This window comes from Camelus dromedarius, chromosome 3 (assembly GCF_036321535.1).
Source record: "Camelus dromedarius isolate mCamDro1 chromosome 3, mCamDro1.pat, whole genome shotgun sequence".
Lineage (NCBI taxonomy): Eukaryota > Metazoa > Chordata > Mammalia > Artiodactyla > Camelidae > Camelus > Camelus dromedarius.
This window is the reverse complement of record NC_087438.1, coordinates 61,312,465-61,326,844: the sequence shown is the minus strand read 5'-3', so window position 1 is coordinate 61,326,844 and position 14,380 is coordinate 61,312,465. Positions and strand designations below refer to the sequence as shown.

Genomic DNA, 14,380 nt, shown 5'->3' with positions numbered 1-14,380 from the left:
AAAAAATGAACAAACAAACAAAACAGCCTCTCAGAACAATCTTATTGAGGAGCCCAAGCTGAGAACTTGTCACCTCGCTACTCAAAGCCTGGTTTCACAACAACAGCATCAACACTTGGGAGTTTGTTAGAAATGCAGAATCAACCCAGACCTACTCAATCAGATTCTGCTCTTTTTACAAGATCCCCAGCTAATTTACATGCACATTAAATTGTCAGAAGCACCGATCTAAACCCAGAAAAAGTTTATTTAAGCACTACAGCATTAGGTTATATTCTCCCTGTTGTCAGCGAAAGGAGAATTCACATATTTGCCTCTGACTAGCATTGGATTTGAATCTGAGGGGATAAAATGTGAAACAGCAAAGAATAAAATATGTCCAGAAGGAAAAGATATGTCATGGGTGGGAGTTTCTACCTGTAGGAGGCCATCTAGCTTCAAAAAAGGGGATTCTGAGAACTGGATTTCAAGAATGTAATAGGAGTGACTTTGATGCACCAAACCCAACCAGACATCTCAACTGGGTCCATATGTGTTCTAACCCTGCCCACCCTCTCTTCTGCTGCTGCAATGGGTCCTTTACACACCTTTCTGTCATTTCAACCTCTGCACCTGGGCCAGAACCAGACTGATTTCTAGGAATCAGAGTATCAGCTCTGCTACCATCTATTTGATCAGAAACATCCATGGTTTAGAAACCAAGCTCTCTGGTGCATTTCGCCCCAGTGAGATCAAAAGCAGAATTTTTTTCTCTGCTTGCTGAATCTGAGGCTTCCCAGGGACACAGTGAGTCACAGAGGAGCCATGGAGGGGTGAGGTCTCCAGAAACCTACACAAACTCCTTGGCAACTGGAACCTTGGACGGAAAGTTTTCCCTCTGTAATTTCCTCAAGCCTCTTCTACAGTTTAAACTATTTGTGTTCTCACAGCATTTCCAAATGCTGGTTTTACCCTCCACTGACCTGAGCAATTCTGTTTGGCACTGTTGTTAACTTTTTAAGTGCTGGTAAGAGACAATCCTCAATTTAGATTTTTGCTTTGTTTTGTTTTGGGTGGAGAGCAAGGATTTGAGTAGAGGTACAGGATTTAGCAGCAGGCATTGATAGAAATTTAATCAAGTAACACTAGGTCTAGACATGAGTATTAGAAGCCGTCTCTTTTTTTCTACATAGCTCCTTTCCAAAACAAATAATACACAAACAATAAGAAAACAAACAAAAACCAGATCTAATTTAAAATAACCACATCTGAAGCTCTCTGGAGAGGTTTACACAACTTCTCCCGTGGTGAGAGCATGCAATTCCCAGGGTAGTGGTTCTCAAAGTGTGGTACCAGGAGAAGCCACTTCACCTGGGAACTTGATAGAAATGTACATTCTTGGGCCTTATCCCAGACCCGCTAAATCAGAAGGTCAGGGGCCCGGGGCCAGCCTTCCAGGTGATTCTGAGGCATGCTAACATTTGAGGAGCTCTGTTCCAGGGAGTAACTCACACCAGCTATAATTTAAACTGGTCTCAAACACAGGTTGACCTTTTTGGAAAACAGCTAGTGACTAACCCTCACAACCCTTGGAAACAAGCTGATTTCATGAACGAGGATTCTTATTCGGAACATTGACAGATTAAGATCAACTTTTTATGGTCACCGAAGCACTTTTCCAGTAAGAGCTTAAAAAGTTGTATACACTTTACCAAGCCTTGTTAATCCACCTCGTGGGTTGGTCATCTTTTGTTGAAGACGATGTACTCCACTGGACATGAATCTGTCAGAAGGAAGAGAACAAGTTGCTCTCATTTTCAGTTGCCTTGTAACTCCAGTCCACCAGCTAGATAAATTACTCTCTATTTGGAAGGGATTAAAATACCTCCAAACAAGGAGGCATTCACCTGTCAAGATGCAGTTAACAGAAAGCAACCTCTGTCCCCACAGCTAGTGCTTTACAAGCTAAAAGATAAGCGAACCGGCGTACAAATACAAAGACGCAGCCAATGTCCAAGATATGTTTGCCTGTCGAACCATAAAACATGGCCAAGCATGGATTTCTGAACTAAGTGAAGACTGAAAATTGCTGCCCCATCCCCTGGGACAGCAGAATTTCCTAAAGGAGACCAAACCCAACATCAATGTAGGCTCTAGGTAGAAATAGCTTGAGATTACACTCCTGTGTTTGAAGGGCTGATCAGCAACAACAAAGGGATTTGAGGCAAATGATTTTCCATTTAGAAAGATTTTTTTAAGAAACAAAGGTTAAATTTTAATACGTGGTTTAGTGGAAAAGTAGATAAATTCCAAGTGGCGAGAATTTCTTCCTTCTTCTCATCTTTATACAATGCATTCATCAGTCTCTCACTTGTTTATTCCTTCTTTCACCCTTTTCACACTTGGAGTTCTTGCCTAGGGGACTGAAAATCACCACTGGTGATGAGCATTCTGACTTATAATTATTGATCACCAAGGAAACACAAAAGGAGTGTTTACCAGGTCATCAGCATTTAATTTCTATTAATCAAGCTAAGCGTACTTAGTACCCCCTTAACAACCTGACAAATCCAAGGAACATCACAGTCCTACTCTTTTCCTTTTGTAACATCTTCCTTTACGCCCAGTCCCCTCCCTTTGCCTCATCCTCTTGTCTCTGGACTATTACAGTAGTTGCATAATTTTCCTGCTTTCGGTATCTTTTACTAGTCCATTTTGTCTTGATAGTATGATGGGTGACCAGACAACCTTTAGAACAACTTGCGTAGGTTTGACTTATTCTACCTTTTCATAGTTACATGAACTTGGACAAGTTTATTCAACACAAGTTAACACCTATCTTTTCATCTGAAAACTGGGTATTTACAGATATTGTTTGGAAAATTCAGCGATATAATCAATATAAAATACTTATCATACTTAGTTCAGAACAAGCACTATCTAAATGCTAGTTTGTTTTTTATCCATTGCCCAGTCTTACTAAAGCATATTCTATGTCATTGCTCACTCAAAATCCAGAACAGCTTTCAGGATTTCAGGATGTTCGTAAGTGGCTGATGATTTTATTGAAAAACAGGTATTCCAGAAATCCCTTAGAGTAGTACCCTTACCTTAAGCAACCATGTCAACTAGTGCAGAAAGGGAAGCTAGTATTTGGATGCTAATATAGGGGAGAAAAATAGGTAAATCAAAAACACCTCATACTCCAACCAGGGGGACCCGTGTGCTGAGAATCCTCCCCATTTCTTGCAGGTGCTGTTTCCTCTCTGCCCCCAGCCGACCATTGCTTAAACCTCTGAGTTTACCACTTTAAACCCCCTCAGTGCCCGCCACCCATTACAACCTTGTATGTGACTGGTTTTTTTTTTTTTTGTACTTTATCTAGTTCCAAAGAATTTGAGAAAGCTTACAAAAATGTGTATAGCAGGAGAAAAAAATATATAAATAAAATTTATGTATTAAAATAAAAAATGTATTCATGTATTACAAATACATAAATAAAATTTAAATTTACAATGTAGACAAATGAGCCCTCTTAAAATCTAGAATGTTCAAACCAGTCTTCCCTATGCATGTGTTTGAACTAGGCCCAATGAAATGCATCTGTCTGTCTGACTAACCTACTCACATATCTGTCTCTCTATTTCCACATCAATAGCTATATATAAATTAGGCAGGCAATGACCCATGGGGTGGGGCCTGGAGATTCAGTTTATGACGTCTGATAATGACCAGTCAATTGTGGATCTATTCAGGTACTCAAAGTTCTTTCCAAAGGTGAGTCCATTGCTCTACCAAAAATTGGAGAATTTCAGGGGAAAACTGACACTTTGCTTCCTAAATAAACTTTGAAGTTGTTCAAAATAAAACTAAGTGCCTTTGAATAAATGTTGAAATAGTGGGAAGGACTGCAGGTATTTTAAAATAATCTGAAAGGTTCACAGAAATGTAGATGTGCGGGGAAGCTACATCTCAGTTTCACAGAAGTAAATTATATGATGAGGTTCAAAACAGATTAGCTGAGGCTTAGAGTAGAACAAATCTACTTCTCGATATAAAAAGGAAGTGAACAATACCCTTGCCACACTAATGTAATAAAAGTATTAAGAGACATAGAAAAACTGTTTTAAATATTCACCATGGGTGGGTTGACCAAATGTCCTATTTTGCCCTGGACAGTCCAGGTTTTTCTGTTGTCCTAGTGTAATTGTTAGTGGTGGCCCCCTTGATCTTGAAAGTGTCTTGCTTTAAATGATAAATTTTATATTCACTCTATAAATTTAACTGTATCATATTCATTGCTTATATTGTTATATATTTTATATGTTGACTTATTAAAATGCTTATTACCCTGATATATATAAGCAGAGCTCTAACTGAAACTACCTGCTTGGGTTAGAAACAGGCCAATTACCTTTCTAAATGGGTGTTGCTTCTAGGAGGTGTCAGGGCTTTGCAATTTTGTTTCATATATAATGATAACAATTCTGTGTGGATGTGGAAATCCAAGAGTCTGGTAGAAAAGATCATTTTGTTCTTTCCATTTGATAAAGCACCTCTAAAAGACCTCTGGGAAAGGCTAGGGCTTCTGCAGAGGGACAGGGCTCCTGGAAACGGGAGGCTAACAGCCGTCCCCTTGAGGGAGGGATGAAGGGGAGTGTATTAATCTCATACCAGTGCCCTTCACAAATCCTGGAGAGATCGATGTATTGAAAGGCCACAAGCCAACTGTGAAGATTAATTAAACCTTTAGGTTAGTTCTCTCAGTCCAAATCCCCACTTTTCCATAGAAGTCTTTCCAAGTCCTTGTAACTTTAAGATCTCTCCCACTCATGAGCTATTTAGAAAATCAGTAGAGATTTCTGGGAGGCTATAGGGAAAGGGCTTAGAGCCAGTAGAGTTAAATATTTTAGTGGAATATTGCTGACTTGCATATATGGGGGAACGATCCCTGGCTCTTAGACAGATGTCTCAGAGACTGCTCTAGTTTGTGCCAGCAAGTCCTTTCTGTGTTTCATAAAACCTAAGTCTCAAGCTATTTTAGAGAAATAACATCCTCATTTTAATCTCAAACTTCACATGCACTTCAATGAACAGAGTATCTAAGCGATTACATGAGATGACACGTGCGAACATTCTTTGTAAAGAGGTTATACAAATGGAAGACATTATGATGTTAAAATCTCACATGTCTGAGTCCTCCAGATTCCCTGGGGTGCTTGGCCCCAGGATAGCACAGTGTGCAGAGCTGAAATGCAACTACACCAGTGGACGTGATGTTTATCCTCCTGCTCAGAGTAAGTGGGTGGGAGGTGGGGCAGGTGTTGCTGCAAGGCTAGAGTGTTCACTTCTCTCTCCTTTGTAAACTTGTTTTGGCAGTCAGGTGAACTAGCCAAATTCTTCCTAAGACAGTAAGCAGAGGAGGGGTTGGGTCAGGAGTAAATCCTGTTCTATTGACCTGACGTTTTTCCCCTCTTTACACAGCAATTTCACTTCAACTTGGGTTGTACTTACCTTTTCTTGATTTCAACATTTATGCTTCTAAAATTGAACTTCTTGCTCCTAAAGCCCAGAGAGGTAAGTGAAAAGGAAAAAAAATCAAGAAAAAAAAAAGACAGAAAAATGAAGATGGAACAGAAGGAAAGCTGGAAGAGAGTAGAAAGGAAAAGATTGAGATGGAAATTACTATTGGGTAAAGATCTCAATTGTTCTGGGCTTCAGTTTCCTCTTCTTCAACACAGGGATAATCGAGTAAACAGCTTCTAGGAAACTTGGGAGGATTCTCTAAGATCAAGTATGCAAAGGCCATGAAACAGTGCCTGGTATATCACTAGTAATCAAAAATTGTTATAATATTATTATAATATTATAATAAGAGACTTGGAATATAAGGTATCTTTTTTGTTTGTTTGTTTCTTTTCGGCTTTTTGGGGGGGGGGTAATCAGGTTTTATTTATTTTTGGTGGAAGTACTGGGAAGTGAACCCAGGACCTTGTGCACGCTAGGCATACACTCTACCACTGAGCTATACCCTCCTCCCTGTTAAGATATTTTTAAAAGTCACATGTGCATCAATCCATCTTTGGTCAAAGATAACTCCAGATAACTTTTTTTGAGAAACAAACCATAATCCCTACTCTTGCTGTTATGTGTGGTAGGGATGATCTGACCCTTGCCTTCTGGTCAACTATCCTCCGTGCCCCAAACCCAAATATACAGTGAATATGTACAGATTTTCTTCCTCTGGATCCCCGTTGTGAACCTATGGTTTTTCTCATGTGTGGCCATAGGTCTTTTATCACCCTTGGTTTACTTTTCAATTAAAAAAAGCCATGATTCATCAAATAACTAGGGGCCTTTTGTAATGGAAATAATTAGAAAGTAGCCAGAGATGCCTCATGGCTTACGTCTGATCTCACTGCAGAGTCACACCCTGAGTCCCAAGGGTTGCTGGGGGAGTGGTGGAAACCAAGTCTCAACAGTTGCCACCTGGGTTCTGGATTCAGCTGGTTTGATTTTGGATGGGGTAAGAGGCCATAGAAAGAGATAAATCATAAAAGGCCTTAAGAAATCCTTTTCAATTATAGGTGTGGTGTTTTTAAAATAACCCTGTTTTCAGTGAGCTCAGTTCCACCCAAAGAGGAGACAGGTCTGCCAGTCAAAGAGAAATGACTTTGTTAAAGTTCTGCCTATAGAAATGAGGAAGAAGGAAGCTGATTTTCTTTCTTTACCCTCAGGTGCAGGGTTTATATGAAGCAGGCAATTATCTAGTTATAAGTTGAGCCAGCAAACTACAAGAAATATATCTAAGCCATACCAGGTCCTCCCTTACAATGAATCTCTGAGGGGTCCTCTCCAGTTTCTTGAATACCAGTTCCTACCCCAGTTGAGGGAAATTCTATGCCTTTAGTTATAATCTTAGTCACAATCTAGTATGTTCATACACCCAAAAAGCTAAAGACACACCATGTGCCAGGAGGAGGAGAAATGCCTATTTCCTTTTCCTGGATGGTCTCCTGGACCTCCCTGGGCACTGCATACATCCACTATTGCATTGGTCTTGCATCAGGGATCTACTATAATGCCAGAAGGCCATTATGGAAAATAATAAATCATGGAAAATTAGAGCTGAAAGAGACATCCAAAGTTATCTAGTTCAGTAGTTCTTGTTGCTAGCTGTCCAGTAGAATCACCGGAGGAATTATACAAAACTACCAATACCAAGCAGATGATGACTGTTAAAGGAAATAACAAATATATTAATAAGCGCATTAAATAATCAATGCTTTTGATTATTTAATGCATTAATAAATAACACACATAAATAAAACACTTTCCTAGAAAGTTAGAAACAAAAGTAAATATTTTGAGCTATGATCTTGGTTTACTCCTTTTGGGGTTCTGAGCACCCAATTTACAATGGGGGTAGGGGTTTCTCTATACCACCACCAATTGTCTGGGGATACCAGGTGGCGTCCTACAATTCAACTAAATTCTGACACTTTACCCGGAGATAGTATCTGATTCCACTGGTTAAGAGTTCAGTTCAAAGCCCCTTCCCCTCAAATCTGCCCCCGCCCGGGACTCCACCTCAGACAGCATAGCAAGCCCAAGTTGTCACCTCTGCTTCTGACTAACGGGCTATAGACTAGAGTTCCTACGATCCTCTCCTTTGGGTAAAATTAATTTGCTCGAGTGGCTCAAAGGATTCAGAGAAACATTTTACTTACTGGGTCACAGGTTTATGATAAAAGGATAAAAGTCAGGAACAGCCAGATGGAGAGACGCACAGGGAAAGGTATGCAGAAAGGGCATGGAACTTCCACACTCTCTCCAGGAGCACCCATTCTCCCCTTCTCCTACTCTCACCAACGCAGAATGCAATTCGAACACTCGCCTTTTGGGCTTTTAAAGTAGGCTTCATTACACAGGCAAGATTGATTAAATCATCAGCAGATAGTGATTAGCTCAACCTGTAAACCCTTACCCCTCCCTGACTTCATCCTTAGTTGGGGGTGGGGGTGGGTCGGTCAAGTGCGTCGTTAACATAACAAAAGACACATTTCACTCTTCTCACTAAAGGAGCTCTGTGCTGGAAATGGGATGAAGACCAAATATATATATTTCTTATTATAAATCACAATATCACTCTACCTCACTTTGATGAATTGTATAATGCAATCAATCAAAGAGTAAGAATTGAGTACTGGCTCAAAGGTAAATCTGAAGATGTCATTAAAAAAATTAATGGCAGCTTTAAAAACACGTTCACAAATTCTTTGATATTTCTTCTTTTATGAGGTGGACCCTAATTTCCCTCCTCTTGAGGACAGTTTTAATGACTTGCTTCTAACCAACAAAATAAAGCAGAAGTTGTGATGTGAGACTTTGGAGACGTAGGTCATACAAAAGCACTGTGGTGCTCTCGCTCTTTCCGCCTCATGAGTGCACACCACTCACACCAGGGAGAAGAGTTGAAATCCATTAGGACACTCAGGCAGCCCTGCACAGCCCACATTGTGATGAACTGAGGCCGTCTGCCAACTGCAATCTGAGGGAGCCACCTTGAAAGTGGATCCCATAGGTCCAGTTAACCCATCAGATGACTTCTCATGAAATTGCAGCTCTCACTGACAGCTTGACTGTAACCTCTGGAGATTCCTTGAGCCAGAAGCTCCTTGCTAAGCTGCTCCCAGATTCCTGACCCTCAGAAATTGTGTGAGATAATAGATGTGCATTGTTTTAAGATGCTAAGCTTTTGTGTAATTTGTTATGTGGCAACAGGTAACTATTATGGTAATACGTGATCCCTGGCCTCCACAAGTTTGCAATGCAGTTGGAGAAGTAGGTTGCAGCACAAAAAACGTTACAAACCAGTAAAGGCTCTAAATATTCTATCATAAGAAGAGGACTGCTATACAGTAGAACCAGAGGATGATATCCACATCATAGTTTTTCTGAATTGAGTGCCTTAAAAGCTACACAATTCAGAGCTTGTGTAGCAGCACAGAACAGTGGATTAGATAGATAGATAGATAGATAGATAGATAGATAGACAGACAGACAGACAGACAGACAGACAGATTTAGGGAGCTATAGATAGACGGATATTTAAGTAGATAGATGAGCCACGTCTTTGGCACACCTACCTTCCTCGTGGTTGTGACTTGTTTGAGGAGGCCAATGATACAACTAGTACATTAACCTGGATCTTTACGTAGCTCATTGTGATTATACATAACATGCTACTAAAGCTTACAGTCAGATTAATAAAAAATTTTAGTTAAGGTGGTTGATTGATCATTGTGCAAGCTTACTCTCCCAGGCATTCATGCTAACATTGTTCTTGCCATTGTTTATTACCATGTATTGTATTTTCCTTGAACTGTCCTAGGAGGGAAACTTAAATCCCGATTTGTATGAAATGACCCCTGCCAAAGCTGATTGCATTAGAAGTTGACAACCTGATTCAGACTGGAGCAACCTGAGATTCATGAGCAGGCATTAAGAACTGGGACTTGGTTGAGGTACTTTCTTAAATGGAGGACAGGTTGGCATATATTGTCAGCCACATTTTCTTCCACTTCTACTCAGGCAGCACAGAAATCTAGTCTGAAGAGGGAGAGACAGAGAGTTCCATAGCACGACCTGGAATTTTATAATAAATTGTCAATTTCCCCTTATCACTGAAGCTGGTTACAGGTGGACATTTCTGCAACCAAAAAAAAAAAAAAAATCTATCACACAATTCATGTTACAGTTTAGATTTATTAACATTAAAAATGATTTGAACTTTCTCTATTGCATATTATAACAAGGTCCCAGTGGTAGAGCATCTATTCTTTTTCACTTTAAATGATTTTTTTTCCTAAATTGAATAACTTCCCAGAAAAATGGCACAAGAGAAAGAATTTATAAACAACATCTGTCTAGCTCATGTTATTGGTTATTTGTGTAAAAATTTGTCTTATTACTCACGCAAGATTTTTTCTTTTTTACCCTTTGGAAAAGAATATGATTTCCTGTAAGTAAAAGAGCCAGGGAAAATTTTTCATTCTGATCTAAGTTGTTTCTTCACTTTTAATTATAATACCTGCTATTGCCCCATTCAGCCAAGAAAAGTCTGACTTGGTGTAAAGCTTTAGAATAATGTTGATTAAAAAAATTATCAATAGCAACAATAAACCAATTTAAATCAAAAGGACTGTTAAATTCCCGTAAGTTATTGAAGAGATACAGATAAAGAAGTTAGTAAGATAAACCCAAAGTTTGAAAAGCAATAACATGCCATATGAAGAAAATGTATCAGTATGATTATAATTACGTGAAATAGGAACATTTAAATTTGACTGTACATAGTAAATTTGATGGATACAAGCAAAGCCCAGGAAGCTGAGCAGTGCCTCCCACCGTTTATTTTTCCAGCAGTGTTTGTTTTGGGTGATTCTGAATTCCAGAAGAGCAGTGAGGTCTTTTCATCATGAGTTTTTTTTTTTCTTTCTTTTGTTTCAGGGGAAGAAACATATCTATCTGGTTTAGTAGTGACGTCCAATGTATCAGATTGTTTTTCGGAGTATTTCAACTCGTCTTTGGGTCATTGACCTCAGGTTTGAAAACTGCCCTTTCCTCGTGCAGCTCGCGCTTTGCGGCGCCTCTTTTACAACTCGTGCTTAGCCCCAGGCCACCTGTTGCAGCACCGCGGATTTACCTCCTCCTCTCAGGGAGTTTTGAAGGACTGTAAACATGTACCAGGGTATCGAGAATTATCATGTTAGTCTTTTATGGAAAACTTTTAAGTTCTTATTTCAACTTCTAGCTTCTCTAGAATTTTCATTACAGCCATTTTCATTGTTTCTTACTCTTCATATTAATGGTTCCCCATGGTGGCTGGTGATTCTATTGGCTTATTTCTCCCTCATTATTCAGTCGTTACAAACACTGAGGGGATCAGCACAATCTGCAGCAAGGATATTAACTTTGGAAGCATTTGATTCCTACCTGGAACGTGAAGTACAGTAGTGAGGGCTGGCAGGAAATAATGTACTGGGATTGTGGGAAGAATAGCGCTGGGTGAGTTAAAATGATGGTGCCAGAGAGGTGAGACAGAGAGGGCATCAGGGTGGCTGGGACGGCAGGAGGAGTGTGTGCATGAAAACATGCCCTAGGTAAGGGTTGGTCGCCTGGGGTGGTGTGATTACAGAAAGAACTGAGAGGTTCTCTACATGGTGTAGGCTCTTGGTGTTTACCTATATCTGCTCCTCATGGCACACAATTCAGCATATTTCCTAACTCCTCTTGTACCTAGAAAGGGTCATGTGACTGAGTTCTGGCCAATGAATTTCTAGTTCTGATCACGACACACCCCATGAAGATTTCCACTCTATTTCTCAGGCCATCCTGCTAAAAAGGAAGGATTCTGATGGTCTGAAAGATGATGCTACCATAGGCTAGAAGGAGCTGGGACTCCTGAGTCATTGCTTGGAGGGGACGTATTGGATCTTGCAAAACAAGAAATAAACTTAAATTCTGTTAAGCCACTGAAAGTTGGGATTTGTTTCTTACAGTAGCTAGCATTAATTATCCTGGCTAATGTAGTGTCTCTTTGGTTATGATACTGTCTTTGATGTTGTCACAGCCAGAGAATAAAGAAAGAAAGAAAAAAGCAGGAAAATACTGCTCAGAGAGAGAGTATCTGAGGCGGGTGGGACGAGGAACAGGAGAAAGCAGATGGCAGTGGGCATGGAGGGCCTCCAGAGACAGAAAACATTTTGTGGATGTACTGACCTAACTGTAGAACTGAGCAGGACCCCTCTAAATGGACCTCCATTTGTAAAAGTAGACTGACATATTTCTGACAACTATAATTAAAACAATGTGTATTTCATACAACTGTAAGTGAAGCACATATACTGTTTATTTAAAAATATAAAATAGGAAACATCAAAGAACAAGTATAAAATTCTTAAATATATATTGAAAACATTTTTTAGAATGCTGAAGTGTGCTACATGTATTTCAAAACTCCATGGAGAGACACAGGAGAGGAGGGAGGCTCTGGGTTTGCTGAGTGGAGCGTGCTGTGAGGATGGGCACTGTATGTGGAGAATGTTTGGATCGTGTGCAATTAAATATGAAGCATGTTGGGCCTGGGAGTCTGGAGAAAGTGGCAGGAGAGGTTAGTTTTTCCCTTTGCTTTTTAGTACTTAAATACAGTGACTTGTAAGTCAGTTTCTATGCAACAAAAATATTTAGTGATCAGATTTGGAACAGTTACTTGAAATTTCCAAGCATCTGAAGGGGTAAAAAATTAAAGCTAACATTTCCTTTGAAATACAGCAGAGTTTTTTTTTTTTTTTCCTGAAACATGGAATAAATTCCAAAGTCTGAAATAATACCCAAAATGTTCACTCATCAGTGAATGACCACCAAATAGATGTATCTTCAAAGTATGCTAACTTGGTGGCACCCATTGCTTGAGATAAAAGGACTCCTTTGTTTCTTCTAAAAACTGCCAGTGACAGACCTTTCCTATGGATTGAGGCTTCCCTTTCCTTTCCCCACTTCTTTTCCACACCCCAGTTCAAGATTTGCTTGGCTGAGAGGGAAGTCTAAGAATTTATGAATAGAGATCCTGCAGGCTCGCGTGCCCATGGCTCCAGCGGTCCCAAGGCTCCTGGTGGTCACTGTGAGTCAATCACTGTGGTCGCCTAATATTATCTATGGAGCAGACTGAAAGCATGTCATTGCCACGAGGAACAGGGTGTTCAAGATCCTCAGACTAAAAATCTCACTAGCCAAGGGTTGGGGTAGGTGGGGAAGAGAGAAACAGGTAGAGCACAGAGGATTTCCAGGGCAGTGAAATACTATGTATGATTTAATAATGGTGATTACAACATTATATATTTGTCCAAACTCAGAGATTGACAACACCAAGAGGGAGCGCTAAGGTAAACTTCAGATATTGAATGGTTATGATGTGTCAAAGTAGGTTCATCAATTGTAACAAATGTACCATTCTGGAAAGTGATACTGATAATGGGGGAGGCTGTGCACTGTCAGAGCAGGAGATACATGGAAATCTCTGTGCCTTCCTCTCAATTTTGTTGTAAACTAAAACTGCTCTAAAAATTGTCTTTAAGAAGCACTCACTAGCTATAATTATTTTACTAGAAATTGAGCAAAAAAAAAAAAAAAAAGGTGTCTTAAACACCACCTGTGCTAAATTCAGGGCTGAAATAATTTCCAGCAAGCTGTATATTTTTTCTGACTTTAAAGATAACACATATTCTTTGTAGAAAACTTGAAAAACACAAAAACCAAAGAAAAAGTTGAAAATCTCTGGACACTATTAACAACTTTTTATATATGTATATCTGTGTATTTGTGCATCTGTAAAGATGTGTGTAAAGATATATTTACATTCCAAATGTAATATATAAATGTATATGTTATGTATTTATATACACTTAATATATAAATGTATATTTACATATTTATATTATGTATTTGCATATATGTAAATATATAGAATTTTACTGTATAACTTTGTTAGCCATAAACTTTGGTTTGTATTATAAAAGTTGTCTTATTTATTCACTACTATTTTTAAGACACTCTAAAAATATTCTCTCAAGTGACTTCATAAGAGCTTTCTTCCTACATTTATTTCACTCTCCAAAAAATCTGAACCATAGAAAGGCGTGTATACTGTGTAAATTTCTAATTTTACCACTTTTACATTTTTCTTTAAAATAAATGATATCCCCTTCTTTGAAATGAAGCTTTAGCATTAGCAGGGAGAACTGTGAACTATAAACCGTCAACATCACGGAAAGGAAGCTTATTAAATCTTTAATTGTGTGTATTTTTCGCCTACCGTGAGCATCTGTACTGCCATGGGGCAGGGGTCATTTTAGAAGCCATATTTTAAGAAGTCTACCTATTTGGTAGTAAATTTAATAGTTTGGGCCACTGTCTGATTCTTTTACAGTCCTTGAAGGGTCAATTATTACCTGAGGGGAATCAGTGGTCTCTCTGTTTTTCCTATAACAAAAATGATAAATGATAAACCATTTCAGTGGTTTCCTATTTCATTGGAAACCTTGGTGCTCTCAAAATCTATTTATAAAGAATGCTCACATCAGTCACTTGTAAATATGTGATGACACGCTGGGCTTAGTTTTTACTTTTCCTTGAAGCAGGCAGAGTGTGAGCAACTCCCCACTCTGCTTCATGTTACACTGTTTAGTCCTACAACAGAAAGCAACTGTTGTTTATTCCAAAAGCCATACAGATCTCGGTTTCTCCAGACTATACCGTATGACAGCTGGAATCGAGTTGATGAAACGCATGAAATTTATTATATATCCAGTCGGCATTTTTCTGCTCTGAAGGTCTAAGT

The 14,380-nt window shown here is 39.2% G+C and overlaps 1 long non-coding RNA gene across 1 annotated transcript in view; it reads left to right on the top strand.

Moving 5' to 3' along the window:
* Positions 1–13,194, top strand: part of LOC135319984 (uncharacterized) — a 33,074-nt gene extending 19,880 nt beyond the window's left edge. Inside the window, exons 3-4 of the long non-coding RNA XR_010379131.1 lie at positions 5,464–5,556; positions 10,492–13,194. This is a non-coding gene — a long non-coding RNA (uncharacterized LOC135319984). The remainder of the gene's footprint in view (positions 1–5,463; positions 5,557–10,491) is intronic.
* Positions 13,195–14,380: the final 1,186 nt, after the last annotated feature.